The sequence below is a fragment of the Vidua chalybeata genome, unplaced genomic scaffold (genome assembly GCF_026979565.1).
Source record: "Vidua chalybeata isolate OUT-0048 unplaced genomic scaffold, bVidCha1 merged haplotype scaffold_217_ctg1, whole genome shotgun sequence".
Classification (NCBI taxonomy): Eukaryota; Metazoa; Chordata; class Aves; order Passeriformes; family Viduidae; genus Vidua; species Vidua chalybeata.
In genome coordinates, this window is record NW_026530368.1 from 39185 (window position 1) to 65053 (window position 25869).

Consider the following 25869-nt stretch of genomic DNA (forward strand, 5'->3'; position numbering starts at 1 on the left):
GAAACTGCCAGCGGGCGAGGCGGCCTTCCTCGGCACCGGACGTGGATTCTCGTCCCCGGACGTCCGAGAGATAAGTCGAGGGCCGGGACCCTGAGAGGGGATGGAAGCGAGGCGCTGGGAGGGCTTTTGGAGGCAGCTTTGGAGATGGGGGTGGCCCTTTAGGCCACCTAAAGGAAAAGCCTCACAGTGCTGAAGTGCTCAGGGCAGAGCAGTGCCGGTGCACGGTGTGTCACTTGTCTGTCGTGCCTTCTGTGTCTTTTGCCTTAGTCCTTTGAGGGGCTTATCGGAAGCCCGGGCGTCCATCTTTGCATCTCTCATCTCTGTGTTCCTCGGCCCCGTGCCGATTCCTTCTTACCTTTGGCTCGGGAGCCCGGACAGGCCTTGGAGTAGCATCCGGTCAGATGTCTTTTGAGGTCTTGTTCTGGGCTGTTCTCGACAGCTGTGATTTGTGACAATTGTGACGGCAAGGATGCGTTCTAGCAGATTAGGACTCGTAGCGATGCGGAGATCCGTAGAGCATTCTGACGCTAGGATTCTCGGGCATCCTTCTCTGCCTTGCTTGGAATAGGTCATTCAGTTAGCATCTTGTTCCTGCAGGGTTCTCTGCGCCTTAGAGGCTCGCCATCAGTCTCAGCTAGGTCATCTCATTCTGCAGTCTCTGGCTCCCTGAGGGCATTCTTCTCGCTCAGAGCTTTCTCCCCCTGTTGTGTCCCCTTGTTTGTCTTGTTCTGTGTCACGGGTGTCTGGGTATTTGGCGTGGAGCTGCTCTGCCCTGCTGCATAGCCTGGTGTAGGTCTAGAATGGGGCGTGTCCTGGGGCCTGGAAATTTGTAATGTGGGGTGTATTTGGACTCTAGATGGGATCTGTAGATTGATGAAGGCTATCTGGAGCTGTTAAGTTATCCTGCAGTGCTCTGACTTTTGTCCTCACGTTCTTTCAGACGCAGCCAGATGGAATCCGTGGCAGAGGGCCCCGTCCCGGGTGAGGGGGGTCCCCCGAGAAGGTCAGTCACCGTTTGTCTTTGCAGGGGGAGTATAAATGGTGCCTCTGTATTACAGCTATTTTCTTTGTTGTTATTTTTAGGAACTAAAGCCGGATACTAGCGGTCAAGGTAAGTGGGCAAGGTGAGCAGTGAGCGGTGGCAGGCAGCAGTTGTTCTTGCTCCGGTCTCAATTCCCGGTGCAGCTCTTAGGCTCCGTTCTTGTTTGCGTGCTCTAGGCGGTCCGCTCGTATTACGCCGAGACCCCCCTCAGCAACGGGGCCGCAGACCCCCGCTTCGTCACTCTCGTGGGAATTTGGGAAGCAGCGCACGGATCTGTGATGAAGCCTTGATCTTTGACATTTGAAGGTGTCACCCGGGGAGCCTTCAGGAGCGGCCGAGGAGTTGCTGTAAGTCGGGGAGCTAGGGAGGAGGAGCCAGGGTCCACTCGAGTTTCAGCGATGCCACGTCACCTCGTCTCCTCTTCACCCAGGCAGACCCTGCCGCGAGGGCATCGGCCTCCGGGCGCGGCCAGATGAGGCGGACGTTCTTAGGAGAATGGTGAGTAGCAGAATTGTTATTGGTTATTGGCCGCTGTGCAGCTAAGATCCTGCAGTGATGTTTGGTGTTCTTGATTGTAGCTGAGCAAGGGGCCACAGTCGGTGACTCTAGGAAACTGCCAGCGGGCGAGGCGGCCTTCCTCGGCACCGGACGTGGATTCTCGTCCCCGGACGTCCGAGAGATAAGTCGAGGGCCGGGACCCTGAGAGGGGATGGAAGCGAGGCGCTGGGAGGGCTTTTGGAGGCAGCTTTGGAGATGGGGGTGGCCCTTTAGGCCACCTAAAGGAAAAGCCTCACAGTGCTGAAGTGCTCAGGGCAGAGCAGTGCCGGTGCACGGTGTGTCACTTGTCTGTCGTGCCTTCTGTGTCTTTTGCCTTAGTCCTTTGAGGGGCTTATCGGAAGCCCGGGCGTCCATCTTTGCATCTCTCATCTCTGTGTTCCTCGGCCCCGTGCCGATTCCTTCTTACCTTTGGCTCGGGAGCCCGGACAGGCCTTGGAGTAGCATCCGGTCAGATGTCTTTTGAGGTCTTGTTCTGGGCTGTTCTCGACAGCTGTGATTTGTGACAATTGTGACGGCAAGGATGCGTTCTAGCAGATTAGGACTCGTAGCGATGCGGAGATCCGTAGAGCATTCTGACGCTAGGATTCTCGGGCATCCTTCTCTGCCTTGCTTGGAATAGGTCATTCAGTTAGCATCTTGTTCCTGCAGGGTTCTCTGCGCCTTAGAGGCTCGCCATCAGTCTCAGCTAGGTCATCTCATTCTGCAGTCTCTGGCTCCCTGAGGGCATTCTTCTCGCTCAGAGCTTTCTCCCCCTGTTGTGTCCCCTTGTTTGTCTTGTTCTGTGTCACGGGTGTCTGGGTATTTGGCTGGAGCTGCTCTGCCCTGCTGCATAGCCTGGTGTAGGTCTAGAATGGGGCGTGTCCTGGGGCCTGGAAATTTGTAATGTGGGGTGTATTTGGACTCTAGATGGGATCTGTAGATTGATGAAGGCTATCTGGAGCTGTTAAGTTATCCTGCAGTGCTCTGACTTTTGTCCTCACGTTCTTTCAGACGCAGCCAGATGGAATCCGTGGCAGAGGGCCCCGTCCCGGGTGAGGGGGGTCCCCCGAGAAGGTCAGTCACCGTTTGTCTTTGCAGGGGGAGTATAAATGGTGCCTCTGTATTACAGCTATTTTCTTTGTTGTTATTTTTAGGAACTAAAGCCGGATACTAGCGGTCAAGGTAAGTGGGCAAGGTGAGCAGTGAGCGGTGGCAGGCAGCAGTTGTTCTTGCTCCGGTCTCAATTCCCGGTGCAGCTCTTAGGCTCCGTTCTTGTTTGCGTGCTCTAGGCGGTCCGCTCGTATTACGCCGAGACCCCCCTCAGCAACGGGGCCGCAGACCCCCGCTTCGTCACTCTCGTGGGAATTTGGGAAGCAGCGCACGGATCTGTGATGAAGCCTTGATCTTTGACATTTGAAGGTGTCACCCGGGGAGCCTTCAGGAGCGGCCGAGGAGTTGCTGTAAGTCGGGGAGCTAGGGAGGAGGAGCCAGGGTCCACTCGAGTTTCAGCGATGCCACGTCACCTCGTCTCCTCTTCACCCAGGCAGACCCTGCCGCGAGGGCATCGGCCTCCGGGCGCGGCCAGATGAGGCGGACGTTCTTAGGAGAATGGTGAGTAGCAGAATTGTTATTGGTTATTGGCCGCTGTGCAGCTAAGATCCTGCAGTGATGTTTGGTGTTCTTGATTGTAGCTGAGCAAGGGGCCACAGTCGGTGACTCTAGGAAACTGCCAGCGGGCGAGGCGGCCTTCCTCGGCACCGGACGTGGATTCTCGTCCCCGGACGTCCGAGAGATAAGTCGAGGGCCGGGACCCTGAGAGGGGATGGAAGCGAGGCGCTGGGAGGGCTTTTGGAGGCAGCTTTGGAGATGGGGGTGGCCCTTTAGGCCACCTAAAGGAAAAGCCTCACAGTGCTGAAGTGCTCAGGGCAGAGCAGTGCCGGTGCACGGTGTGTCACTTGTCTGTCGTGCCTTCTGTGTCTTTTGCCTTAGTCCTTTGAGGGGCTTATCGGAAGCCCGGGCGTCCATCTTTGCATCTCTCATCTCTGTGTTCCTCGGCCCCGTGCCGATTCCTTCTTACCTTTGGCTCGGGAGCCCGGACAGGCCTTGGAGTAGCATCCGGTCAGATGTCTTTTGAGGTCTTGTTCTGGGCTGTTCTCGACAGCTGTGATTTGTGACAATTGTGACGGCAAGGATGCGTTCTAGCAGATTAGGACTCGTAGCGATGCGGAGATCCGTAGAGCATTCTGACGCTAGGATTCTCGGGCATCCTTCTCTGCCTTGCTTGGAATAGGTCATTCAGTTAGCATCTTGTTCCTGCAGGGTTCTCTGCGCCTTAGAGGCTCGCCATCAGTCTCAGCTAGGTCATCTCATTCTGCAGTCTCTGGCTCCCTGAGGGCATTCTTCTCGCTCAGAGCTTTCTCCCCCTGTTGTGTCCCCTTGTTTGTCTTGTTCTGTGTCACGGGTGTCTGGGTATTTGGTCTGGAGCTGCTCTGCCCTGCTGCATAGCCTGGTGTAGGTCTAGAATGGGGCGTGTCCTGGGGCCTGGAAATTTGTAATGTGGGGTGTATTTGGACTCTAGATGGGATCTGTAGATTGATGAAGGCTATCTGGAGCTGTTAAGTTATCCTGCAGTGCTCTGACTTTTGTCCTCACGTTCTTTCAGACGCAGCCAGATGGAATCCGTGGCAGAGGGCCCCGTCCCGGGTGAGGGGGGTCCCCCGAGAAGGTCAGTCACCGTTTGTCTTTGCAGGGGGAGTATAAATGGTGCCTCTGTATTACAGCTATTTTCTTTGTTGTTATTTTTAGGAACTAAAGCCGATACTAGCGGTCAAGGTAAGTGGGCAAGGTGAGCAGTGAGCGGTGGCAGGCAGCAGTTGTTCTTGCTCCGGTCTCAATTCCCGGTGCAGCTCTTAGGCTCCGTTCTTGTTTGCGTGCTCTAGGCGGTCCGCTCGTATTACGCCGAGACCCCCCTCAGCAACGGGGCCGCAGACCCCCGCTTCGTCACTCTCGTGGGAATTTGGGAAGCAGCGCACGGATCTGTGATGAAGCCTTGATCTTTGACATTTGAAGGTGTCACCCGGGGAGCCTTCAGGAGCGGCCGAGGAGTTGCTGTAAGTCGGGGAGCTAGGGAGGAGGAGCCAGGGTCCACTCGAGTTTCAGCGATGCCACGTCACCTCGTCTCCTCTTCACCCAGGCAGACCCTGCCGCGAGGGCATCGGCCTCCGGGCGCGGCCAGATGAGGCGGACGTTCTTAGGAGAATGGTGAGTAGCAGAATTGTTATTGGTTATTGGCCGCTGTGCAGCTAAGATCCTGCAGTGATGTTTGGTGTTCTTGATTGTAGCTGAGCAAGGGGCCACAGTCGGTGACTCTAGGAAACTGCCAGCGGGCGAGGCGGCCTTCCTCGGCACCGGACGTGGATTCTCGTCCCCGGACGTCCGAGAGATAAGTCGAGGGCCGGGACCCTGAGAGGGGATGGAAGCGAGGCGCTGGGAGGGCTTTTGGAGGCAGCTTTGGAGATGGGGGTGGCCCTTTAGGCCACCTAAAGGAAAAGCCTCACAGTGCTGAAGTGCTCAGGGCAGAGCAGTGCCGGTGCACGGTGTGTCACTTGTCTGTCGTGCCTTCTGTGTCTTTTGCCTTAGTCCTTTGAGGGGCTTATCGGAAGCCCGGGCGTCCATCTTTGCATCTCTCATCTCTGTGTTCCTCGGCCCCGTGCCGATTCCTTCTTACCTTTGGCTCGGGAGCCCGGACAGGCCTTGGAGTAGCATCCGGTCAGATGTCTTTTGAGGTCTTGTTCTGGGCTGTTCTCGACAGCTGTGATTTGTGACAATTGTGACGGCAAGGATGCGTTCTAGCAGATTAGGACTCGTAGCGATGCGGAGATCCGTAGAGCATTCTGACGCTAGGATTCTCGGGCATCCTTCTCTGCCTTGCTTGGAATAGGTCATTCAGTTAGCATCTTGTTCCTGCAGGGTTCTCTGCGCCTTAGAGGCTCGCCATCAGTCTCAGCTAGGTCATCTCATTCTGCAGTCTCTGGCTCCCTGAGGGCATTCTTCTCGCTCAGAGCTTTCTCCCCCTGTTGTGTCCCCTTGTTTGTCTTGTTCTGTGTCACGGGTGTCTGGGTATTTGGCGTGGAGCTGCTCTGCCCTGCTGCATAGCCTGGTGTAGGTCTAGAATGGGGCGTGTCCTGGGGCCTGGAAATTTGTAATGTGGGGTGTATTTGGACTCTAGATGGGATCTGTAGATTGATGAAGGCTATCTGGAGCTGTTAAGTTATCCTGCAGTGCTCTGACTTTTGTCCTCACGTTCTTTCAGACGCAGCCAGATGGAATCCGTGGCAGAGGGCCCCGTCCCGGGTGAGGGGGGTCCCCCGAGAAGGTCAGTCACCGTTTGTCTTTGCAGGGGGAGTATAAATGGTGCCTCTGTATTACAGCTATTTTCTTTGTTGTTATTTTTAGGAACTAAAGCCGGATACTAGCGGTCAAGGTAAGTGGGCAAGGTGAGCAGTGAGCGGTGGCAGGCAGCAGTTGTTCTTGCTCCGGTCTCAATTCCCGGTGCAGCTCTTAGGCTCCGTTCTTGTTTGCGTGCTCTAGGCGGTCCGCTCGTATTACGCCGAGACCCCCCTCAGCAACGGGGCCGCAGACCCCCGCTTCGTCACTCTCGTGGGAATTTGGGAAGCAGCGCACGGATCTGTGATGAAGCCTTGATCTTTGACATTTGAAGGTGTCACCCGGGGAGCCTTCAGGAGCGGCCGAGGAGTTGCTGTAAGTCGGGGAGCTAGGGAGGAGGAGCCAGGGTCCACTCGAGTTTCAGCGATGCCACGTCACCTCGTCTCCTCTTCACCCAGGCAGACCCTGCCGCGAGGGCATCGGCCTCCGGGCGCGGCCAGATGAGGCGGACGTTCTTAGGAGAATGGTGAGTAGCAGAATTGTTATTGGTTATTGGCCGCTGTGCAGCTAAGATCCTGCAGTGATGTTTGGTGTTCTTGATTGTAGCTGAGCAAGGGGCCACAGTCGGTGACTCTAGGAAACTGCCAGCGGGCGAGGCGGCCTTCCTCGGCACCGGACGTGGATTCTCGTCCCCGGACGTCCGAGAGATAAGTCGAGGGCCGGGACCCTGAGAGGGGATGGAAGCGAGGCGCTGGGAGGGCTTTTGGAGGCAGCTTTGGAGATGGGGGTGGCCCTTTAGGCCACCTAAAGGAAAAGCCTCACAGTGCTGAAGTGCTCAGGGCAGAGCAGTGCCGGTGCACGGTGTGTCACTTGTCTGTCGTGCCTTCTGTGTCTTTTGCCTTAGTCCTTTGAGGGGCTTATCGGAAGCCCGGGCGTCCATCTTTGCATCTCTCATCTCTGTGTTCCTCGGCCCCGTGCCGATTCCTTCTTACCTTTGGCTCGGGAGCCCGGACAGGCCTTGGAGTAGCATCCGGTCAGATGTCTTTTGAGGTCTTGTTCTGGGCTGTTCTCGACAGCTGTGATTTGTGACAATTGTGACGGCAAGGATGCGTTCTAGCAGATTAGGACTCGTAGCGATGCGGAGATCCGTAGAGCATTCTGACGCTAGGATTCTCGGGCATCCTTCTCTGCCTTGCTTGGAATAGGTCATTCAGTTAGCATCTTGTTCCTGCAGGGTTCTCTGCGCCTTAGAGGCTCGCCATCAGTCTCAGCTAGGTCATCTCATTCTGCAGTCTCTGGCTCCCTGAGGGCATTCTTCTCGCTCAGAGCTTTCTCCCCCTGTTGTGTCCCCTTGTTTGTCTTGTTCTGTGTCACGGGTGTCTGGGTATTTGGCGTGGAGCTGCTCTGCCCTGCTGCATAGCCTGGTGTAGGTCTAGAATGGGGCGTGTCCTGGGGCCTGGAAATTTGTAATGTGGGGTGTATTTGGACTCTAGATGGGATCTGTAGATTGATGAAGGCTATCTGGAGCTGTTAAGTTATCCTGCAGTGCTCTGACTTTTGTCCTCACGTTCTTTCAGACGCAGCCAGATGGAATCCGTGGCAGAGGGCCCCGTCCCGGGTGAGGGGGGTCCCCCGAGAAGGTCAGTCACCGTTTGTCTTTGCAGGGGGAGTATAAATGGTGCCTCTGTATTACAGCTATTTTCTTTGTTGTTATTTTTAGGAACTAAAGCCGGATACTAGCGGTCAAGGTAAGTGGGCAAGGTGAGCAGTGAGCGGTGGCAGGCAGCAGTTGTTCTTGCTCCGGTCTCAATTCCCGGTGCAGCTCTTAGGCTCCGTTCTTGTTTGCGTGCTCTAGGCGGTCCGCTCGTATTACGCCGAGACCCCCCTCAGCAACGGGGCCGCAGACCCCCGCTTCGTCACTCTCGTGGGAATTTGGGAAGCAGCGCACGGATCTGTGATGAAGCCTTGATCTTTGACATTTGAAGGTGTCACCCGGGGAGCCTTCAGGAGCGGCCGAGGAGTTGCTGTAAGTCGGGGAGCTAGGGAGGAGGAGCCAGGGTCCACTCGAGTTTCAGCGATGCCACGTCACCTCGTCTCCTCTTCACCCAGGCAGACCCTGCCGCGAGGGCATCGGCCTCCGGGCGCGGCCAGATGAGGCGGACGTTCTTAGGAGAATGGTGAGTAGCAGAATTGTTATTGGTTATTGGCCGCTGTGCAGCTAAGATCCTGCAGTGATGTTTGGTGTTCTTGATTGTAGCTGAGCAAGGGGCCACAGTCGGTGACTCTAGGAAACTGCCAGCGGGCGAGGCGGCCTTCCTCGGCACCGGACGTGGATTCTCGTCCCCGGACGTCCGAGAGATAAGTCGAGGGCCGGGACCCTGAGAGGGGATGGAAGCGAGGCGCTGGGAGGGCTTTTGGAGGCAGCTTTGGAGATGGGGGTGGCCCTTTAGGCCACCTAAAGGAAAAGCCTCACAGTGCTGAAGTGCTCAGGGCAGAGCAGTGCCGGTGCACGGTGTGTCACTTGTCTGTCGTGCCTTCTGTGTCTTTTGCCTTAGTCCTTTGAGGGGCTTATCGGAAGCCCGGGCGTCCATCTTTGCATCTCTCATCTCTGTGTTCCTCGGCCCCGTGCCGATTCCTTCTTACCTTTGGCTCGGGAGCCCGGACAGGCCTTGGAGTAGCATCCGGTCAGATGTCTTTTGAGGTCTTGTTCTGGGCTGTTCTCGACAGCTGTGATTTGTGACAATTGTGACGGCAAGGATGCGTTCTAGCAGATTAGGACTCGTAGCGATGCGGAGATCCGTAGAGCATTCTGACGCTAGGATTCTCGGGCATCCTTCTCTGCCTTGCTTGGAATAGGTCATTCAGTTAGCATCTTGTTCCTGCAGGGTTCTCTGCGCCTTAGAGGCTCGCCATCAGTCTCAGCTAGGTCATCTCATTCTGCAGTCTCTGGCTCCCTGAGGGCATTCTTCTCGCTCAGAGCTTTCTCCCCCTGTTGTGTCCCCTTGTTTGTCTTGTTCTGTGTCACGGGTGTCTGGGTATTTGGCTGGAGCTGCTCTGCCCTGCTGCATAGCCTGGTGTAGGTCTAGAATGGGGCGTGTCCTGGGGCCTGGAAATTTGTAATGTGGGGTGTATTTGGACTCTAGATGGGATCTGTAGATTGATGAAGGCTATCTGGAGCTGTTAAGTTATCCTGCAGTGCTCTGACTTTTGTCCTCACGTTCTTTCAGACGCAGCCAGATGGAATCCGTGGCAGAGGGCCCCGTCCCGGGTGAGGGGGGTCCCCCGAGAAGGTCAGTCACCGTTTGTCTTTGCAGGGGGAGTATAAATGGTGCCTCTGTATTACAGCTATTTTCTTTGTTGTTATTTTTAGGAACTAAAGCCGGATACTAGCGGTCAAGGTAAGTGGGCAAGGTGAGCAGTGAGCGGTGGCAGGCAGCAGTTGTTCTTGCTCCGGTCTCAATTCCCGGTGCAGCTCTTAGGCTCCGTTCTTGTTTGCGTGCTCTAGGCGGTCCGCTTCTGTTACAACGAGACCACATCCGCAAGTGGCCAATGGACCCCGGTTTTCACTTCTGTGGGAATTGATATTGTGAATTAAATTTTTGTTGGAATGTGTGGGTATTTTGTGTTGTTTTTGATATATTATTGTTTTAAATTATAGGTGTCATATTTTGAGGTAACTTCTTTGTGGTTTCAGGTTTTTTTTGTGTGTTTATTTTTTTGTATGTAATTATTTTTCATGGATTTATTTTTAATGTCTTTTGTAATTTGTAGTATTGTAATTTAATTGTCATTTGGGATAAGAGTGTATAAATGTTATTTTATGTTTATGTTATGTGGAGGAATTTTTGTATTTACTGTTTGAATTCTGTGAGGGATAAGGTTAGATGTGAAGAGGTATACTTAACAAGGCATTTAGAAAATAGATTTTTAGGATTGGTGACCAATAAACATGGTGTGTTTGTATGGGTGGTTTTAGTTAGTGTTACTTGTATGTTTTGTTTTGGTTGTGGAATTCTTTATCTTGGGTTGTTTTGGTTTTGTTTTTTTTTTAAGCATTTTACATAAGGGTTGACATAGTGAGTAGGACTCTTGTGTGGTCTATTTTTCGTGGAAACATAAGTATATTTCAGGTTATGAAATTTATGGGACTACTTTCTTGACTACTTACCAAATCCTTTTTAGGCGAAGTTTTTTTTATACTCTGATTTTGAAATCAATGAAGAAAAATGAGAAAACGCAGGAGGTAGATAAGTTTTTTTCTTCTAGGACAAAAAGGGTTTAACACAGAAACTGCTTGGTCTAATCTTACGCGGGGGTTTCCGTGCGACGGTCGGGCCGGCCGCGGGGTTCGGCATCAGGAGAGCCCCGAGCTGTGCGCGCTGAACGGGAGGCGGCGCCGCCCCCAGGGAATGGAACGGATCCAAGCTGAGCCGGACCGAGCCGAGTTGATCCGAACGCAGTGAGCGGAGCCGAGTTTCACCGAGCCGCGCTCCGCCGAGCGCAGCATCCCGAGCAGGGCGGGCCGCCGGGGCGGGCTCGGGTGGAGTCGGGGCTCTCTGAGGCTCACTCTCATGTTCCTCTCTCTACCGCTCCTTCCTCCTCCCCGTATTCCTGTTCTTTCTCTCTTTCCCCCATTTCCCGCTCTCCCCAAAGCCGGCACTTTTCCCTCCCTTTTCGGCCTCCCCTCCCGTCCCCCCCCCCCCTCTACCCTTCCTTCCTCCTCCCCGTATTCCTGTTCTTTGTCCGCGGACCCTCCCCTCCTCTCCCTCCCTCGCAAACCCGACCCCCACTGCCCTGTCCCTATCCCGCTCCTCCGTTCTATTCCTCTTCTCTCCCTCCTCTGTGCACCGTCCCTCTTCCCCGCTCCCGGCCTTTCCCTTGCCCTCCCGCTTTCCTCCACAGCCCGACCTCCCTCCCTCCCTACCCTTTCTCATGCCTGCTAGCCCTCTTCTCTTCCCGTCGCCCCGTTCCTTCTTTCCCCGCAGCCGCGGGGCCGGGGGCGCCGGAGAATAAAGCCCAGAGGGCCGGAGCCCGGCGCCCCTGGGCCCTTGCGGGAGTCCCCGCACGGGCCGGAGGCTCTCGGCGGATCCCCCCGTGCCGGTCAAACCCCGCCCGGCCCCGCCGGACCTGCGGCTTTGCCGGCATCGCGCTGAGAGCGGCCCCCGCTCTGTGCCGTGCCGTCCGTGCCGCGTCCCCGCCGTCTCTGCCGCTCCCTCTCTCTGCCCCTCGCCCGTGACAGCGAGGATGGGCAGGAGCTTCAACCTTCTGGGGGCTGCCCCCCTTTCTCGTTGCGGCAGAGTACCTTTCGGGGGGGATGTACATGTGGAAAGGGATGGAAGCAAGTGCTGGGCTGCTGTCCAGGGCAGTTAGACTCGTTCTGTGCCTTCTTTGGGGGCCAGGAAAAGGGGGTGAAGACTCGAGGCTCTGATGTCATTTGGGGCACCCTAAGGTCCCTAGGAGGGGGAGGCATACTGCGGTGGAGGAGCAGGTGGGTGGCGAATGACGGGGGGTCATGCTGGGTGCCGTCCCCCAGAGGGACCCAAAGCTGCCCCAAAATGCACAGGGAGGGGGGTGTGTAGAATACTAAATTCTGGCAAGTGTTTCGTTTTTATAGGTATTGCTAAAGAATAGGAATTTATTGCTAAATTCATTTGGAAAGAAACCCAGAGCAGCCCAAGGTGTGAGCTTTGAGGATGAGGACGGGGGCGGCTCCTACCGGAGGCTCTTTTAGGGAAAGGGTTTGCCTCAGGTCCCTTTTGCATGGAGCTGCTGGAGCAGAGGGGTTTATGGGGAGCTCCGGGGGCTGTCTCATGCAAGGACGGTGGGAGCTTCTGACAGGGTCTGGGGGAGCACCTGGATACGTGGAGCATTGCTCAAGGGAGGTGCCAAGGGACAAACCTTTGTGCCGGGAAGTTGCAGCCAAACACGTAAGCCGGTGTGGATTTGTAGCGGGGACTTTTCTCCTTTCCCTTTTAAGTTTCATCTTGCAATCACTTTCTGCTGCCCCGAAAAAAAAAAAAAAGGGCTTTTGAGGACAAAAGAAATTCAAATTGAGAGAAGCGACTTCTCTTCCATTATTGTCTGTTTGAACTGGGAGGGATCCTCCTTCACTTGTGGTTTTGAGGGTACTGATTGAAGGAAAACCTACCTTTTCCACGGTGTTAGGGGTATCACAGGGGTGACTGGGAATCCTCGTGTTGTATTTTAAATGGAAGGGGAAAAATATTGTTGTCGTATGATGGGTTTAATCTGAGGCTAGCCCCTCCATTTTCATCTGCCTAAGTTTTCAACTGAGGGGGCAGCCCTGTTGTTCGTCCTTGTAAAGGGTTTGGATTGAGGTAAAAATTCCCCTTTTACCATCACTTGAGGCAAACCCTTTTTCCTGCTCTTACAGGGGCTGAAACTGAAGGGGAAACACATTTATTTGCCCTTGTTGAAGTGAGGTGAGCACCTGAGTGTGGCGTCAGTTCCGGTGGTTGAATTGAAGGAGGCTGCAGCTCTCGCAGCATTTGAAGGGTTGGAATCGGGCTGTGCCGCTGCATTGGAGGGTGCTTCTTCTGCCCCAGGCCCGGCACCAAAGGTTCCGGCGCGGGAGCTGCTGGCGTTGCCTGGGGAGCTGCCGAGGTGGAAGGGGACTTGGGCGCGGCCGGGCTGGCGCGGGACTGCCAGAGCCGCGCCGGAGCGAGGCGTGCGGAGCCGAGGGGAGCTTTGCCGGGCCGGCGGGCGGGAGAGGCGGCGCGGGCGCTGCGCCGGTGCCGGCCGGTGCCGGCCGCTCTGTCCGCTCAGGGCGCGGGGCTCGGGCGCCGCCGGGGCCCCCTGGGCCCGGTGCCGGCCCCGCCGGGCAGGGGGAGCGGGCGGGGGGCTCCCGGCGCGGCGCCGCCTCTGCCTGCCGCAGGAGCCGCTTCCTGTCGGGAGCCGCGCTCCGCCCGGTGCTGGGACCGCGGCTTTTCATTTTCCGAAGGTCCTTGGTGTAGCGCTTTGGAGGTGGTTCTTAGGCATTGATTGTATCGTTTTGTTTTTTTTTTTTTTTGTAGTTGGCGTATGATAAGGAATACGGTCTACTTCTTGAGTGTTATGGTTCTTGGTTCATGTGTTGATGATAAGGGTTTTCTTTGAATTGAGTTTTGCTGTTGGATTTTTTTTCTTTTTGATGGTGTATTATGTTTTTAAAGGACGTGTTTTTTAAGGTTCACAATGGTTTTTATGGGTTGTTGCATGAAGTAGAGGGTAAGTTTTTAATTCTCTTGTAATGGCTCTTATTAGCGTATATAGTGTTTGTTTTGGTGGGTTTGAGGTAGTGTCCTATAGTTAATTGGTGAGGTTTTTAAATATTGTTAACTACATTACCGTTTATTATAGGGATTTTATTTCTTTGGTTTGTTCGATTGTACTGTATGTTTTATGGTTATGGATCCTTTGGGAGATATTGTTTATGGCTACATTTATCTTTTGGCATCGTGTTTATTTCTAGGTGGTATTTTTGTTTTGATGGTTTGAGACATTATGGTTCATTGAGTTAGGAATAATTTTTGTGTTGTTGTTAATGTAAGGGGTTTTTTTTGTAATTTGATGTATTTGGTGGTTGTTTTTTATTAGTTTTATTTTGGGAACATGGGTATTTATATGGTGGATTTTTTAAGGTAGTTTTATTTTGGTAGTGATTTTTTATTTCTTGGTGGTTTAGATTTTTTTATATCGTTAATTAGGTTGGTGGGTTTTTTTTGTAAGTTTTATAGAGTATTGGTTGCTCTTTATGAGTTAGTGTAGAGACAGAGTTTTAGTAAGTTGGTTGGATTTATTTTTTTAGTGTTTGTTGTGATTTGCTCTGTGGGTTTCTATATGGTTGTTTTTTATTTCTGTTTCATTTTTGTGATGTGATAAGAATTGTTAGTGAAAAGAGTGTAGTGTGTTTTTTTGCTGGTAGTTGGTTCTATGGTGGAGTTTTTTAAATTAGCGTTATTTGGTTTTGGGGTTTTTTGTTAGCTAGAGATTAGGTTTTTTTGTTAGTTAGAGATTAAAGTTTTTATTTTGGGGTTAATTTGTAATGATTTTTAAGGTTTTAGGGCAATTTAGAGTTTTGACAGGGTGTACTGTATGATGAGAGTAATTTCTTTGTTTTATGTGGAGTTGATGGCAGGGTAGAGGACATTTTTGCATAGAATATGTGTTCTAATCACGGTAGTTGGGATGGTATGAGGAGTTGTTTCTTAATTGGATGAACCAAGGTATTGAGCAAGCTGGTTGCTGTTGGAGACCACCCAAAAAGCACATTCCACAATGATGGAATTGGCCTTTTTCCAATAATTTAAATACCTTCCGTATAGTCTCCATGTCATGGTGTATTGTAATCAGAGTTCTCTTTCCTTTATCTTGAATTTCTTTAAGAATTTCCTTTAATTCATGATGTTTCAAACATTGGGTAACCAAAGTTGTTCATCCCTATAGGCACAGGCAATATTTCTTTGACAGTAATTAAGTTTGCCTTTATATGTTGGTATGATACCCCAGGTACCTGACAGGAATAATCAATTTTGACAAAGTTCTAAATGCACAAGTTAAATTGAGTTTTTTTCACAGTGATCTCATCCACTATTATAGCGGGGCGTGCTATTCGAGGCAGACAGAGCCTTGTCCTGTATAGACGAGCAAGGTTGTCTGGTTAATGGGATGCATTTCAAAGCGATAAATACTTTGCTCTGTATCCAGAGCCTAAATTCAGAGCAGTTTGTTAAGCATTTGTAACAGTATTTAGGATTCTTGATGAGATTCATGAAATCCATCCTGGATGTACACACATTTATATCTTTAAACATTTTTTCCTCCTTATACAGTTGCATTTGTAATTTGTAGCGTTTGATCCAGAGACTTACAGGAGTCAAAATCATAGGCTTTCCCTTGGCACTTATATACCACTCACATTATATATAAGCGGTACCGTATTAGCTGCGGTTATAGCAATAATTATAAATGCAACAACTCTCTAAGCTACACCTACCTGATTATCTATTACAACTACAAGCTTTTCTATTCTTTGGGAGGATTATATCACTATGCTTATCATTTTACTCACACTCTATTTATTTCCTCGAGAAAGTTTTAATTTTAGTTTATAAAATAACTGGTATAACTTTCTCAAGTCCCTCAGGAGTTTCTTCACTTGGGAAATACGGATCCAGGCGTTTTGTTCCTTAATCTTGATTGCAGTAAAGGTGGTGAGGAGCATTTGGAATGGTCCCTCTTACTGCAGTTCCAGAGTCTTCTCTGCAACAGACTTAAGATATACATAATCCCCAGGCTGTACACTATGTACTGGTTCATAACAATTCTTTGGTCACCTCTTGTGCTTTGGTAGTTCTAGTAGGGAAAGCTTCTGGCCACCCTGAAAAGGTATCTGTTCACATCAATAGGTATCAATACCCCCCTCTCCTGGGCACTTCTGAAAAATTTATTTGCCATTGTTGTGCAGGTTCAAGTTTTGTTTTAGGAATATTTTTGGAGTAGTTTGGAGGCAAAGGCTACATTGGCGAGTCACCCGAAACACTGTATTTTGCAAGTTTCTGGCTAGGATTCTCTTTTTCAAGTAATTATACAAGGCATCTATTCCCTAATGCGTTCTCTCACGTTCATCTTTCACTTATGACTATAGCACGGAAGAGGAGATCACCAGCTTTCCTTTCTCCGCATCTGTAACAGCCTACCGCTCTCGATTATAACTTCTACTTTTTCAGCAAGCCTTTTTTCTTTTTTACCGTATCTTGGCTTACTTTCAATAGAAATTTGGTCCATCTGGGATTAAGGCTGCCTCAACTGTCTCAACAATTACCTCACCTTTAACTGCTTCTTTCTGTCTGCCAGCTCATTCCCGTCTTCTAATTCAGAGCTCACTTTTTTGTGTGCCTCGATGTGCGCGACAGCTGGACTGCCTCCAACGGCTTTATTATCTCTTGTGCACGTTTAATGCTTTTTCTTTGCGAGTTCAACAGTTCTCTTTCCTTGCAGATGGCTCCACTCGCACGGACTACCCAAACGTATACCTCGAGTCCATAAATATTGATTTTCTTTCCTTCTGCCAGCTCTAAAGCCCGGTTAAGGCAATTATTTCAGCCTTCTGTGCCAAGGTGTCGGTCAGTAACGATCTAGACTCTATTACCTCTCGGCTCGTGCTAACCGCATACCCAGCATATCTTTTTCTGCTGATGACATAGCTACTTCCATCAGTAAACCAGGTCTCAGTGTCCTCGAGAGGGTTGTCCTTCAGATCCGGGCAACTGGAGTAGGTAGCTTTGATAGTCTCCAGGCCATCCTGGATCACCGGTTCTCCCATACTACCACTGGGGAAAGAAGCTGGGTCACAATGTTAGTCACCACAATTTCTACATCATCTCGGTCCACCATTATGACTTGGTATTTCAAGAATTTCTGTGGAGAGAGCCAACGTCCCTTTTACTTCCAGCCTTTACTTCCAACATTGCAGACATCGCGCGGGACACCAGCAGAGTCATCTTCTGGCCCGGGGCGAAGCCGCGCGCTTCTAGGACGTTCGCCGCCACCGCCGCAAAGCTCCGAGGCGTCCCGGACATCCCTTAGCCGCCGCATCCAGCCGCTTAGAGAGGCAGGCGACCGCCCCGCGTCACGGGCCCAGATCTCGCGCTAACATTCCCAAAGCAATTCCCTGCTTTTCACGAGAAAACGGGAACGGTTTACTCACATCTGGAAGTCTTAGTGCTCGAGGTGACACGAGGGCCTTCCTTAGCTGGCCGAAGGGTCGTACCGATTCTGTCGTCCATCGGAGATCTCCGTTTCCTTCCCTGATCACAGCATACAGGGGTTTAACTAACAGTTTATAATTATACACTTGTTATAAATAGAGGCGAATAATTTGTTCAGCCTTTCTAGAGTCAATCAGAAATTTATTGATTACAGCGAGTGACGGCTAGCAAACGGCGCCGGGTGCAGCCGGGGAGTCCCCGCTCCGCCTACGGCTCACACACCGTTTTCCCCCCCTTCCCACAGTCTTTTTATACTTTTTTTTTCCCAGGGCCGCGGTATCTCTGGGTGTACTCTGCGCTTGCGCCTTCTGTTGCCAGGGGGTCGTCTTCTACTCTCCGGTGGTCGTTTGACGAAGGCTCTTCTCTTCTTCCTTGGAAAGTCCACGGCCCTGTAATGGTCTTTTCCATATAAGGTTATATGTTATATGCACCTAAGTTCTAATTACACAACTAGCTTAAGTAATCAACATATTAGCTAGTTTCTGTCTGGCAGTTTTCTGTTATCTACACAAGGCTTCTCCTTTGGCTCTCTGTTATCTTACACAAGGCTTCTCCTTTCTGTCTTGATGAACAAAGAGTCTTTTCTACCTTATTACAATCCCCCCTTTTTCTTTTTCTTTATTTTGTTCATCAAACTTTTTTAGTTATTTTTAACAGTGTTATAAAATGGGGTTTAACATCAAAACAAAGCTAACCATGTTTTGTAATCTGGGGGTTAGGCACGCTCTCTCTACTAGCTTCTAAAGGGTGTTAAATCGAGAATCTTCGCTAGTGGGTATTATTGTCTGGTTATCACTCGTTGAATTTTCTATTCCTGAGTTACTTTGATTACTGATTATTTCAACATAACCTGGCTCTCTATCTTTGGCTATTACCAGGTTAGGGCCTACTGGCCGGGTATCTGGTGGGATAGGCTCTTTCTTACTGGTTCTATGTACTGAAAACCCCACGTTCGTCTTACTGTCTATCTCGGATCTGACGGTTTAGTTACATTCATACACAAATTGACAATTCCCCGGATTGACCATGCCGCTCGACCAGTCCTTCTGCGGAGCTTTACAGCCCTGGGGTCTTTAAGAACTAGTAAGCCATTGATCTCCTTCTACTGACCCATCCGATGCTATTGTTTCACAGCCCCAATACCCACAGAAGTATTCCCCGGGGTAATTGCAATATCCCTTTCCTGGATTTGATGCTGGACACATCGATGGGGCCAATGTGCATAATGACGATGTAAAACTAGGAGATCTGGACAATAGCTGACTTTGAATTTCCTTCCTATCTACTCGGGGTAATATCTATTTAAAGGGTCGATGTGAAAATTGAGAATATCTTCCTGGTAATAACATAATCAGAATTACAATAACGATAACGTTATAACTTGCAAGAGGACAGAGTCCAGGTTTTGTACTTACCTCATAATTTCCTACCATTTCCCTTTAGCTTGTTGCCCTTTTTGTTTACCCAGGGTGGTTGAGTCGGTACCTTTGGGGAGATTATCATACCCAGTCGGTAATATTTGGAGTATCTCTGCATTATTCCACTTGGGATCGGGAAGAGCCTGGTTCTTTCCCCTCTGCCTCGCCGCCGACTCAGGCGCTTCGAGCCGCGGGATTACCATCTTCTCGGCAGCAGCGGTACTCTCCAGCGCATCCGTTACCTTTTCCCCTTCTAGCCTTATACCGCTCCCAGTTCTTATCCTTGACCGGGGATGAGTCACACGGGATTTTCTTTCAGCTCTTTCCGACAACACCGGTTTACAATATGGGCAACAAGGGGGGGGCAGGTTCATTCAGGTGGAAAAAAATTCTCAGGGTTAACCCTTTTCTGTAAACCTCCCACCACTCTTCTGATTTGAACCTTACCCACTTATTCTCCAATTCCCCTAACTCTAATATGATTCTTGTTAATCCTTGCTCTAGCTTGTAGCAGCTGGAGCAAATCCCAGTAGGCGGCTTTCCTTTGCGGCAACGGACTCACCACCGTTCTCGGCAAACAAAGCACACGAAAGGATAACAATCACAACGTATTTCTTTACACACTACTCCATAATCATCAGCCAAGGGGTAAGTGTATCTTTTCCGTTCCCCTTCTTGGTCTATCTGGATTACCCAGACTGAGTCCGACAGTTTTTCTTCGAGGTGACCTTCAGGTTTCCGGGTCGGCTCGTTACTCTCCAAACGGTCAGCTGTAGTCCTTTTGTCTATCGGATCGTACCTGCGTCTGTGGGTCACACTAGGGGAGCACAGTGAGGCTTCCTAACAGGGCAGGATGCATACGTATACTTTCTATTCGTCCACATTACCTTAACTTTATTTTTCACTTACTCTCACGCACAACAAAACAATCACAACAACAAGGTACCTTTTATTTTTCAACACACTTTTTTACACTTTTAGGTTTCCCTGGCCAGTCTCAGTGTTCTCGGATACCCCTCAATCCAGCTGTGTTGTTTCCTAACTCCAGATCCTCTCCGATTTATCTTCAAACTGGCAAAATTTTTATTCAATTCTGGGTGCTCTCAAATATTAATATCTCAACCCAGCAAACTTAATTCTGGGTGCTCTCAGAATGTTAATCCCTCAACCCAGCAGGTTTGAAGCAACCCTGGATGCTCTTGGAATATTAATCCCTCAACCCAGCAGGTTTGAAGCAACCCTGGATGCCTTGAATTGCAGGTTTGAAGCAACCCTGGATGCTCTTGGAACATTAATCCCTCAATCCAGCAGGTTTGAAGCAACCTGGATGCTCTGGGAACATAGTCCCTCAATCCAGCAGGTTTAATCAAGCCTGGATGCTCTTGGAATATTAATCCCTCAATCCAGCAGGTTTAATCAACCGTGGATGTTCTTGGGCATTCTTATCCTCAATCCAGCAGAATTTTTAGGGGCCCCTCCTACACATTTTACCTTTTATTTTCCCCAATAGATTATGCCAAGAAAACCCTCTTTTTACCTTTTAATTAAATTTTTTTTTTCTAATTAATTACCTTTTATTCCCCCCCCTCACCAAGGGGTCCCCCACTCTTTCTCTGAGACCCAGTCCCAGGGGGGGTTCTCTCACTCTTTTTATCACTCACTTCATCTCTTTACTGGCCGCTTTTCTCGCGAAAAAGACGGAAACGCAGCATGGGAGACTACCGCTCTCGCTTAGCAGGTCTGGGTAACCAGCCCGCCTCTCATTTCACACACATTCATCCCCCCTTTATTCGCCCTGTAATGCAAAGGATCCCCAATGACAGCTTTTAACACTACAGGGCAGTGCTATTGTATAACAAACACTTAACTCTTAGCCCAGCCGGGCTCGCTGGCTACTTTTGCAAGCTCTTTACCAACTAGCGATGCTTGTAAGCGGTGCTTGTAACTCCTAGCTTGTACCACGCTCCCCCTAGCTGCATTATCAGCTAGCGGCGTTCAAAGCAGCTCCTCAAAACCGCGGCTTGTGCCCGCGCACGAGCCGCTGCGCTATCAGCTGGGCCGCGCCTAAAGCACCTTTGCAAGCCCCGACTTAAGCCCGCGCCGCGCTCCGCCCGTTCACCAGAGACAGCCCGTGCTGCGCATGCGCACCACCCGCTCCATCAGGGAGTGTAGCTGAACTGCCCCGCGCATGCGCTCTTCGGCACCGCCGCGCCGCGTCTCTGTATCTTAGTAACGCCGCACCGCGCTTCACGCACACACACAGACACATAGACACACACACACACACACAAGCACGCACGTCCGGATGTAACAGACACACCACACCGAAACTGGGGCACACCACACTGCAATCGGGACACAACACACAACACACTGAAATCGCGATTTCTCCCTCCCCGAGCCGCGCTATCAGCTGGGAGGTCCTCTTGCCTTTTCCTAGTCTGGATTCTAGTTACCCGCTGGTTATTGCCCTGGAGCTCAACATTCACCTCATTCTCACCTCATCCCCCTCCGAACCGGGGCAGAGGGACGTTGTGGTGAATGCAGAGGTAGGAGTGGAGGGGGAGGAGGTATGTAGGGTGGGGGGTGGAATCGGGTAGGTCTGTATCCTACCTCGTCCTTTCCTGGAGGGGAAGGCATCCTAGTTTTTAATCATTAGTCCTTATGGACTATCTGGAGGAATTTGGGGAAGCTTTACAGGGTTTCCCCTACCCATGGGACCAGAGGGCTTGCTTTTCCTCTGTCCCATCTTCCGGAGCGCCTTCTCACACACACACCTCCGCTTCCCTCAATTCGTGGCCCAGCCCGTCGCCGGGTGTGGGAAACGCACTACTACGAGGTCCACGCTCACGTCGTCTCACAGAGACGTCTCACTCATCACACTCCGGGATCCCATCCCCGACCGAGGGGGCCCCGCTGCCTCCGAACGGGGCAACCTCAGTAGCCCCGAAGGACCGCTGAAAGGTACTTACACAGTCTTGTGTCTTCGCCCGGGACTTTGTGCACAAAGGTTAAGGGGTTGCCGGCTATTCTTTGCTTGCCACCGAATTTGGGTTCGTCGGTAAGGGTCCCAGGAGGAGGTCTCCTGAACGGGGCTCGCTGCCAAGGCAGCGAGGGGGCCTCCCCGTGAGGAGGTTCCAACGGATAGGCCTTATCCGAGTCACGGCACCAGATTGTTATAAATAGAGGCGAATAATTTGTTCAGCCTTTCAAGAGTCAGTCAGAAATTTATTGATTACAGCGAGCGATGGCAAGCAAACGGCACCGGGTGCAGCCGGGGAGTCCCGCTCCGCCTACGGCTCACACACCGTTTTCCCCCTTCCCACAGTCTTTTTATACTTTTTTTTTTCCCGGGGCCGCAGTATCTCTGGGTGTACTCTGCGCTTGCGCCCTCTGTTGCTAGGGGTTGTCCTCTACTCTCCGGTGGTCGTTTGACGAAGGCTCTTCTCTTCTTCCTCGGTGAAAGTCCACGGCCTGTAATGGTCTTTTCCATATAAGTTATATGTTATATGCACCTAAGTTCTAATTACACAACTAGCTTAAGTAATCAACATATTAGCTAGTTTCTGTCTGGCAGTTTTCTGTTATCTACACAAGGCTTCTCCTTTGGCTCTCTGTTATCTTACACAAGGCTTCTCCTTTGATTTTCTGTTATCTACGCAAGGCTTCTCCTTTCTGTCTTGATGAACAAAGAGTCTTCTCTAACTTATCACACACTTACAGTCCTTTATCGTCTGGGGTTTTGGGGTTTGGCATATCGCTTCCTTGTCATTTTGCATTAGAGTCTTTGTCCAGCACTGCCGTCATCACTCAAGAGACGACTGTTTGTTTTACTACCTGAGCCTTTTGTGAAGTACTCTATATTTTTGTAAACCCAAAAAGTTCAGGAGGCTTACCGTCCACTCCACGTACGCCTCTTGGGTTCCGGTAGTTATCCGGAGGCCATCTACTCGCTGCAGCAGCTGTCCTTCCTCTGATGAAGCTGCCCAGGACTCTAGATCTCTTGTAGGTTGCTCTCCGAATATCCGGGGCCGTTATTAATACCGTCCACGTGAGCCGAGTCTTACGCCCACTTTTGGGATTTTCCCATTCGAAGGCAAAAATTTTCTGGCTGGCTTCACGAGGAGGGAGGCAAAAGAGGCACCCTTCCAATCAGAAATGGTAAATTAGGTTAATTCGGCTGTTAAACAGGCCAACAAAGCACAGGGTTGGCAACCACCGGGTATAAGTCCTCGGTTATCTTATTAACAGCTCTTAAATCTTGTACTATTCGGTAAGATCCATCAGGCTTTTTAACATGTAAAATAGGAGTATTGCACCCGACACTCTTTTAATAGCCCTACGTGTAAAAAATTGTCAATTACGGACTAATCCCTTCTTTCTTTCTTTAAGGGATATTGTTTAACTCTAAGTGGTTGTTTCCTTTCTTTAAGATTAACTTGCACCGTGGGTGCATTCTTTGCTCTTCCTGGTATGTTAGAAGCCCACACCTCAGAAGATACCTCATCCATCATTTTACTTTACCTCCAAAATAATCTCCCCATCTTTTGCTTTTACCTGCTACACAAACCTATAAATGCCCACTTGTTTTCCAAATTTACAAAAATACGCTTTTTCAGATTGGCCAGTTGCTCCCTTACCATAACATAACTATCTGTTATAGACATTAAGGCTTTACTTAATGCCGAGTAGGTTTCCCCCACGTCTACTATAAATTCTATTTTCTTCATTGCCATTTTTCCCAAGAACTTGCTGTTATTTCCTTGCTCCTCACGACCAGCGGCTACTAAAATCCTTATAGCTCTCCGAGTAGCCTTTGTTTCTTTAAGATGATAAAGCGCCAGTCTCGCCCTTCTCTACCGAAACGTCTGCGTATACCACAACGTTTACACCGAACACAGCAAAAACAACCCAGGGTTCACAAGGGTAGCTTTTTGAATGAGCAACCTCTACCAAATTCTGTCTCTTCTGATTTCTGATTTTATTTATAGACACCCGAGCTACTTATTGTTATGCACTGTACCTAAATGTTATTTCACAAAATGTTACAGTCCTTTCCTAGTTTTTCCTGCATAATCCAATCTTCATGTACTAAGTATGACTTTGAACACAGTAACTTTAAAATCTCTGGTTCAAAATCTGCTCAACTAAAGTTTTGTTTCTATTGATACAGGGCACACTCAATTTGCTGCCTCGTGGAATAACAATAATATTGTTTTGCACACATTCCCCAAGATCAGTCCAAAGCAGTGAGGTAAAGGGACTCCTTTGATCCGTTTTGCCACGATTAAAACAAACGAAAAGGCCGTGCCTGTTACAGCAAAAGCTCTGATACGCCTACAAACACAAAAATGGGGGGGGGGGGGGGCAATTCCTGCAATTCTTTTAATTTGTTTTAAACGTATATAATTCCACACTAGTTTTTCCACATAAAATGCTGCACTTGTTGCAAACAAAATCTTAAAATCTCTACGGACACAACTATACGGTCTCAAGAATCAAGTTACCACAATGCGGGGAAAAAGCCACACAACTCCCCTGTACCTGAAATCTAGGGAATCAACTTAGAATATGCTCTCTCTATTACAGCTCTGCTAGCCCACAAACACCGCTCAAGTTAAAACTTTTCGAAAAGGGTTGCTTAACCCTTCAACTCAGGCTCAACCTTAATGTACAGCTTAACAACACAGTTCACACGAAGTATTTCAGAACCATTTCTGCCAGTTTCAAACTGAAACCGACAAAATTCCTTGCCGTTCAGAATTTCAGGAGGTACCGGGCCAACGGGCCCCTGGACACGAATGCCGCCCTTTTCCCCGTGACACAAAGTCATCACCCTGGGTTCCTGATGTCTGTTTGTAGGAGGCACTTTGAACTGCCAGAGCAGTTCAAATCGGAGGTGGCAGCAGTTGGGTTCGGGAGACATCCCGCACCATTCGGAATTTTCACAGGCGTCCACCCACTCAAGGCCACGGGCCCCTAGTCACGAATGCCGGCCCTCTCCTCCGTGCAAACAAAACTCACCACCCCGCGTTCCTGGCGTCAGTTTGCAAGAGGCGCTCGGCCCTGCCAGGGTAGCCCGAGTAGCAGGTGGAGGCCGGTTGCCTTTTGGAGACATCCTGTGCCGTTTAGAGCTTTAGGAGGCAGCAGCCCGCTCAGGGCCGCAGGGCCCCGGACCCGAACGCCGTCCATTTTCCGTGGGAACGAAAACTCACCACCCGGGTTCCTGACGCCAGTTTGCAGGAGGCGCTCGGCACTGCCCGGGCAGCCCGAGTCGGAGGCGGCGGCAGGTCGGGTACGGGAGACACCCCGCGCCGTTCGCAATTTCAGGAGGCGCCTGGCCACTCAGGGTCACTGGCCCCCGAACGCCAGTGCGTTTCCTTGTGAAACAAACTCACCACCCTGGGTTCCTGAAGTCAATTTGTCGGAGGTACTTGGCACTGCCAGGTAGCCTGAGCTGGAGGCAGTACCAAGTTGGGTCCGGAGACATCCCGCGCCTTTTGGAATTTTAGGAGGCAGCAGCCCACTCGGGCCACGGTGTGAATGCCCTGTGAAACAAACTTGCCACTCCCGTGTGTTGATATCAGTTTAGAGGAGGTATTTGAGACTTCAAGGGCTGCCGAGTCCTTGGCGCAGGCAGCTTCGCTCCGGGAAAATCCCGTCGTGTTCGGACTTGGAGGAGGCAGAAGGCCACTCGGGGCCACAGGCCCCCGGACACATCTTCTGCCCCTTTTCCCCGTGAAACCAAACTCACCCTCCCTGCGCTCGTCCGTATCGCAGGAGGCGTGCGACACTCCGAGGGCATCGAGATTTCTCAGCGTCGGCAGCTGCGGTCTCTCAGGAATCGTTCACCGTCTGCAGTTTTGGAGGCAGAATCCCAGTTTTGGCCACGGGCACAGAGAGAGGATATACGCTTAATTTCCTCGGAAAGTAAAATTCATCGTTCACAGGGTAGACGAAGGGTTTGTAGGGGAGGGAACTGCCCACTGGGACCTTTCTTCACGTCATCCCCCACTCCACGGCGTAGCAGTTCCCGTGTGACCGGCTGCTTTTAGAGGGTTACCCGGTGTCACGGTTTAGAACGGGAGGAATTCAGGGAAGGTACAAAGCTTTTTGCGTAACTGACGGCAAAGGTGCCGGTGTCGGAGTAGCGGTCGCCGCTGCCTAAAATCCGTCCCCCACGAGCCTCTCCCGTGGAAAAGCAAATTGAGATAACCTTCAGGCGACGCGGTCAGACCCTCAGCCAACGCTCACTGCAGGTGGCTCAGCGATAAAGGCAAGAAAGGCTCTTTTACAACGGTTTTATTCTGGCGGAGGATATCACACACGGCTGAAGCGAACCCAGCGAGGTAAAAAAAGAGACCGACCACGTGGAGGAGACAGCTTAAGGGGAAGGGGGCAGAGCTAAGGGCTGGGCAGAGGGGTTTGGTCTCCAAGGAAAGGGGGGTGGCCACCAGGATACCAATCCAGCGAGAGGACAGGGAAGGAGAAACCAGGGGAAGTTACACGCGGGAAGTTGCGGCCGAAGCCCAAAGGGAGTCTGTTTTTTCTCCTCAGGAGGACTAACTCTACGGTGACTAGTTACTGCCGTTGCCAGGGGTGAGGACTTGGAATTGACTGAGGTGGGAGAGTTCATGGATGCTATAAGCTTGTTGAAGCACCGCGAAGCTGGACACGCCTCAGTGAACCAGACACGTTAAAGACGAAAAAACCGGGA

General features: G+C 50.9%; 2 long non-coding RNA genes across 3 annotated transcripts in view; both read left to right on the forward strand.

The window, feature by feature from the left end:
- Positions 1 to 9573, forward strand: part of LOC128783346 (uncharacterized) — a 33351-nt gene extending 23778 nt beyond the window's left edge. For both annotated transcript variants that reach the window (XR_008429098.1, XR_008429100.1), the window contains one exon: positions 9471 to 9573. This is a non-coding gene — a long non-coding RNA (uncharacterized LOC128783346). The remainder of the gene's footprint in view (positions 1 to 9470) is intronic.
- Positions 9574 to 20572: 10999 nt separating this feature from the next.
- Positions 20573 to 23384, forward strand: LOC128783348 (uncharacterized). The gene is made up of 3 exons (XR_008429102.1): positions 20573 to 20701; positions 20957 to 21116; positions 23326 to 23384. It is a non-coding gene; the product is annotated as an uncharacterized LOC128783348 (long non-coding RNA).
- Positions 23385 to 25869: the final 2485 nt, after the last annotated feature.